Source organism: Capricornis sumatraensis, chromosome 10, assembly GCF_032405125.1.
Source record: "Capricornis sumatraensis isolate serow.1 chromosome 10, serow.2, whole genome shotgun sequence".
NCBI lineage: Eukaryota > Metazoa > Chordata > Mammalia > Artiodactyla > Bovidae > Capricornis > Capricornis sumatraensis.
Window position 1 is genome coordinate 1,906,874 of NC_091078.1, and position 6,572 is coordinate 1,913,445.

Genomic DNA, 6,572 nt, shown 5'->3' on the forward strand with positions numbered 1-6,572 from the left:
GCTCTTTCCCTCTTGCTGCTTCCGCCTGCTCGCCAAGTCATCTGTTAAACTCCACCTTCTGTAAAACTCTTACTCGTAGTTCAGGACTCCAGCCCAAAGGCTTGCTTACCTCCCTCCCCACCCCATCCCGCGAGGGACTCCCCGAGCTCCCGGTCCCACCGACTAATATCAACTGGCTCACTCGAGGCCAGCACGCAAGCGGCGTCCATGAGCTCATCTGGGAAGACAGTGGTTCACCCACCGGATGCCTACCATCCTGCTGGCGCGGTGGTGGCGATTAATGAGTGGGCTGGGAGATCAGGGGCAGGCACAGGCCGGCCACGCCCCCTGGACCCCTGCAATGAGTACAGGATACCCATTAAGAAATAGGAGGTGATCCTACGAACTGAAATTAAAATAAAGATCCTCAAGACCAGTAGGAAAAGGAAGCAAATTGCAGAACTGTCATTTAGTGGATGCAACTTATGTTTTTGTAAGTGTGTATCCATTCGAGTAGACTTGGATAAATGCATAGACAGTTTTGTAATGACGTTTACCAGCTGAGGCCAGTAATTATCTCCAGAGGGGGACAAAGGTGAAGCTGAGGCAGGTGGAAGGGAGATTTTCACGGTTTGGTCTGAATCCTTCTGTATCATTTAAATTCTATAAACAGAGTAAATAGACAACCAGAAAGAATACAACCAGAATATATACCAGAATAAATACAGACTTGCACACAAGTTCTATCAGAAGGGGGAGGGGCAGGTTTCTGTTTCTGAAGATCTTTGCAGAGCCCATAGCTAGGCCTGGGACCTTCTCAGTCTTCTGAGAATGGCGACCATCCTCCTGGGAGCCTTAATTGCCCCAAATGTTTTCTTTAATCAGTATAATTAGCAGAGCATCAATTAGGCTGAAAGGTTCCTGCAGCAGCTGCTTCCATCTTTCACTGACCCTCACAGCCCTTTCAGTGACTCAGCTCCCCTCCGTGGCTCTCTATTTCCTCTTGCGACTCTGAAGATAACTGTGGGCAAATGGGAGGCTCTAGAGCCTACTGATTTGCTAGGGTTTGGTTCTTGCCTGCTGTTTCATCTTGTTTTGAAACTTTTTATTTTATATTGGGGTATGGCCAATTAACAATGTTGTGATGGTTTCAGGTGAACAGCAAAGGGACTCAGCCATACATATACACAACACACACACACACGTATCCGTTCTCCCCCCAACTCCCCTCCCATCCAGCCTGCCACATAACATTAAGCAGAGTTCCATGTGTGTGCTTGTTAGTTATCCATTTTAAATCTTTTCATCTTTCCTAAGTGGCTCATTGGTGGCTCCAACTTGAATACTGCTCTTTCTCCTGAATCTGTATCTCCTATTTTGCAGTTCATTGACAGATTCCACTGTCCACCGGTCACTAAAGCCAGAAAATCTATCTGTTATCTTTGCCCCCAACACTCACACCCAGTCAACCATTACACCCTTTAGAACTGGCTCCTAAATGTCTCTCGAGACTACCCCTCTTTCTCTAACTCCACTGCCAGCCAGTGCGTTATTGCGTCATACCTGGGGTTTTGCTCTTGCCTTTTACTACTCCATTCGCTCTCCAAATGCCACAGAAATCTTTCTAAAAAACAAATCTGACCATGTCCCTCACAGCTTAAAATATTGCTGGTACCCAGTACCCTCCTGAATAGAGTCCAAGCCCCTTAACATGGTAGACAAAGGCCACAACTTCTCTGCGTGCATCCAGGCAGTTACCATTCCCCTCACGCTCCATAGCTCTGCCTCTGCCTGCTGAGCTTTCCTGCTGGAAGTCTTCTGTGCACACACGTCGATTATTTTTCTTTCCCTGTATCCACTGCTATTTCTTGTGCTACCTGGCACCCATGAACCATCTGTGTGGCTTCTCAATCCAGGTGTATCTCATATGGCTGACTGCAGATCCCCTCTTCCTCACTTAAGGCAAAGCCAGATCATTTAATATCTCTCTTCTTGGAATTCGGATTTTAAACATCATAAGCTCCTTGAAGAGTTAGTCCATTGCTGGCTCAGTCCTGCTTCCTGAGACTAATTCTCCAGTTTTCCTGTGATTCTAGTTGTTCTTTAGACAAGCTTCCAGTTAGTTTTTTTCTAAGCTAGCCAGATAATTTTCTGGTGCTTTTAATCAAAGAACTCCCAATGAACCCAGCCCTTCTGCATCAGAGAAACTCTTACTTATCCTTCAGAATCCAAACTAAATATCCATTTACTCATTCAACAAGTATTTACTGAAAATATGCTATGAATTGGGCACTATGCTGACTGCTGGAGATATAATATTAAACAGATATGCTTCTTGGCCATATGGACCTTAAAATATCTCCAACTGAACAAGTTTTTTTGGAAAAGGGACTTTAGGTGCAGGATAGAGTTAATGACTCCATCCTGGCACCCTACCAGTACTGGTATGGGCAATTGCTTAATTACCTCATATCTGCATCCCTCAATCATCCCACAGGGAAATTCTACTGTGTTGAGATTAAAATTCAGAGGTGCAAGTGTGGAAGCAAGGAGACCAGTTTGGGGGCTGTTGCAATAATCCAGGGGGCAACCAATGGTGGTTTGAAACACAGGCGAATGTGTTCCTCTGCCAGGACCTCTAAAGTATAAACGAGATCAAAGCCCAAGAGAAGCACAGCAGGAGCTCCCCAGACTAACAAACAAGCCACTGATAATGGGATACAAGCCACTGATAATCAGAGAAAAGTGGATTAAAACAATTATGTGACACCGTGTCTGTTTTTCTGGCAAAAATTATGGCCAGACACTGCCAAGTTTTGGCGGGGATATGCAGATTTAAAAATCCTCTTTCACTGTTTATGAGAACGTAGAATTGAGAAGCGATGTAGCACTGCCGACTCAAGTATACACATAACCTGGACTTCCCAGGTGGTGCTAGTGATAAAGAACCCACCTGCCAATGCAGGAGACACAGGAGATGAGGGTTTGATCCCTGTGTTCGGAAGATCCCCTGGAGAAGGAAATAGCCCCCACTTCAGTATTGTTGCCTGGTAAATTCCATGGAGAGGGGAGCTTGGTGGGCTACAGTCCATGGGGTTGCAAAGAGTCGGACACAACTGAGCATAGCACAGCTATACACATATCGTGACCCAGCAATTCAGCACCCTGTTAAATATTCCAGAAAATTTCCACACAGGTTCTTAAGGGAATGGGTAGGAAAGTGTTCACTGAGGCAGCAAGGAGGTGGAAGCAGAGTAGGCCTCCGTAATTTGGATAGTGGATGGGTAAAATTTGTATCAGATTTTGTGATAAGCACTTAATATGCCTTATCTCATCTTTTCTTCAAAATAACCCTAAGACTGGGACTTTTAATAGTATTCTGTTTTACAAACGATAAAACGGAAGCTATCCTTCCATACGCAAACCGTCGTTTATTTTCTGGTTCACTCTCCTTAGTGTTCGAACGAAGACATTGGGGTTCAGGGGCTCAGTAGAGTGCCAAGTTTCCCAGACAGATGGGACCCTCTCTTCCTGGCCCCGGGAGCTTTCCTGTCTGGGCCTTCAGCACCGCGGACAGCGCTAGCGGGGCAGGGCTGGGCGGGGCGTCCTCAAAGACGTCAAGACGCGTGGAGCCTCCCAGGCGCTCAGCCCGCGTCGCCGCGTCTCGTGACCCAGGTAGCTGGCACCTTGCGCTCCGCATCATCTGCTCGCAGCCCCTTGACCCGCAGCCTCTGGATCGCGCTGCCGCGCCGACCCCCGCCGGCCGGGTGAGCGCGGCGGCCCCGCCCCTCCAGGTCCCTGCGCCTCCTCCCCTCTCGCTGTCTCTCGGGCCTCCCCGCCGCTCCTCTCTCCCGGGTCCCGGGGCGCCGCAGCCCGGAGCAGGGGCCCCGTGAGGCGGGAGGAGTGAGCGTGACCTTGGCTCCGTCTTTGGCTGGCTGCGGCCTCCCCAGGGACACCCCCGCCTTTCACGTTCATCCGACCCAGCCGGGTGCAGCTCTGTGAAGCGTTGTGCGCAAAGGAGCGAAGCTCTACCGGTGGGGCTTCAGACATCGGCGTGGGGTCTCTAGCCCAAGACTGCAGACTTGTCCGCGCCTTTCGTGGCCCGGGGAGGGGCCTACTGCCCTTCCCCTCCTGAAGGAACCTGGGCTGTGGAGAACAGCGCTGGGGAGGGGGATGGTATAGCGTTATGTGCTTGGTGGGACAGGCAGGCAGCTTCGAAGTCTCAGGACCTCGTCGGGGGAGGCGGGAGGTGGGCAGGGCCCTTATATACGGCTTTAATCGCGGTTTCTGCTCACAAATGGGGAAACTGAGGCCTTGAGAGAGGCAAGACTGGCCGGAGGTGGCAGCCAGCCTGAGAACTGATTCTCCATCTCTCAGGGAAATGCGGGGGATGAGACAAGGTCCCAGCAGGGTACCAGATGTCCATCCCTGCACCCCCTCCGCGCATGTCCTGTAGCATATTAGGACAGGCCCCTTTTACCTTTGTCCTTTTCCCACCCCTGGGCTTTCGCTCAGGCCCTCCATCTCTGCCAAGGAAATAAGCACACCCCCTTTCTACCCTGCTTCCTACCCCAAGATCTGCCTCCTTGACCTTCTCTTGGGTTCAGTAAACTAAGGTTGGGACTTGTTCCTGAGAAAAGGCCACCCAGATCCCAGAACAGGGTGCCATAGCAGGCCGACAGGAGCGTGAGTCTAGGCTCTGCTGCTGCCCAGCTTCAGGGTCTGGGGAAGGCTCTGTTAACTGATCTCTACAATGGGCCTATGGCAGAGCAGTCCTCAGCAGGGCTGCCCAGGTAGGGGCTTATGTGAGAGAGGCTCGGGGGCCAGGGCTTCTGCAGTTGTTATGCTTCTGGGGGTGGGGATGGGGATGGTACTGACTTTGGCCTTAGGGAGGAGACCACCAAGACCTATCCAGAGCAACCTGCCTGTTAGTCCACTGGAGGCTGAGCTGGGCTCTTCCCTTTCACCTGAGTAAGCGGAGCAGGCTGGGACTTTGACTGCAGGTACTGAGGCCGACTCTGTGCCCAGAACCTCCAGGGCTCCTGCACCCCCAAGCCCTGCTGGGGTTGGGCAGGGGTGGTTGGCTGGCTGCCCTCCTGTCAGGCTGGGTGAAGGCCACAGCAATGTGCAGTGGCTTCCCGGATTACTCAGTATTTGTAAAACACAGTTTTCCTGGGCTGGGCCGGGCAGGACACAGGCAGCCCCCCATCCGCACCCCCCTGCCCCAAGCCACCCCATTTCCCAGTGGGAGTGGTTGCCGGCAGGGAGCAGCTCTGTGTTTACATCACGACTGGGCAGTGAGGGGGGCACGGGCTCCGGAACCACAGGGCCCCGCCACTCGCCAGCTTAGCCTCTCTGTGCCTGTTTCTGTATTTGTAAAATGGGACGAGAGAAGTGCCCACCTCCTGGGACTGTTGAAAGGGAGAGAGGAGCACGGTGCCTGCCCCCAGGCCAGCGCCGGCTCACTGTGCTCTTATCCTCATTGCCACAATGGGCATCTTGCTGTCAGGCTTTCTTGCCTTGGGATGCGGAGGTCAGAGTTTCCCCACTGGGTTGTTTAGAGTCTTCTGATGTTCCACGCCAGTAGCGCCTAGGCCCTGTGGCCGTCTGGGCAGGGGCAGCAACCCTGTATTTGCCCAGGTCTCAGGGGCTATTAGAGGTTGAAAAGGGGTTGGCACCCTGACCCTCTGACCGCAGATCTCAGACCTTGGGGCCCCAGCCCACACCTGGAGGGTGCCACTCCAGGAAGAGCCAGCCCCTGGCAACCCTCACTAAAGCCTAGTGTCACTGGGCTGGTGGGGCTGGACAGGCCGCTGAGTGTGTGGAAAGGAACCTTCCAGCACTTGGGACTCAGGTTCCAGCTGAACCCATCTCCTTCCTCCCTGCAGTGCAATGCAGTTTTGCTTTTTAATTTTCCTTTGTTTGGACTTGCTGCTGGTTGCCCTGAGGAGCCCACTGTCCCTCACTCAAGGAGACCACCCTCCCCTTCCCTCTGCCTCCTGTAAGTTTGGAGGGAAAAGGGGAGGAGATGCGCCAGGAGGGCTGTGCCCTGCCTTGGAACATGACTCCTTGTAAAATAGAAGGTCCAGCCAGCTGTTCTGGAGACTTGGTTGAACTGGTGGGGAGGGGAGCGCCCTGTGGGCTGGGCACACCTGGCCCCAGGGCCATTGACTTCCGGCCAAGCCTAGGCAGGGAGGTGCACTTTCTGGGATTGAGTTATGCAAGGGGAAGCCAGCCCTCTTGCCTGCATGGCCCCTGGTGGGGTGGCTCTGGTGCTGCACCCCACTCACAGGCTGGGGTTCTCTGCTCAGAAGGGCATCAGCAAGTATTCAGAGGGAGCTGCTCTGTGTTTGGGCAGTGCTGGGGAAGAGAAGGGAGCTCTGCGTACAATTGTTTTGGGGGTATTATGAAGGAACAGAGGTTCTAAGAGAAGGGTCTTCTCAGAATCCCTGTCTTCTGTTGGGGGCGGGGAAGGAAGGCCCCCACCCCATATAGACATAGACTCCTGAAAGCCCATTGTTCATGCATTTTTCCTGGGGAAGAGCAGGTGGCTTAGTGGGGTCAAGGAAAGTCGCTTGTCACTTTTGGTCACG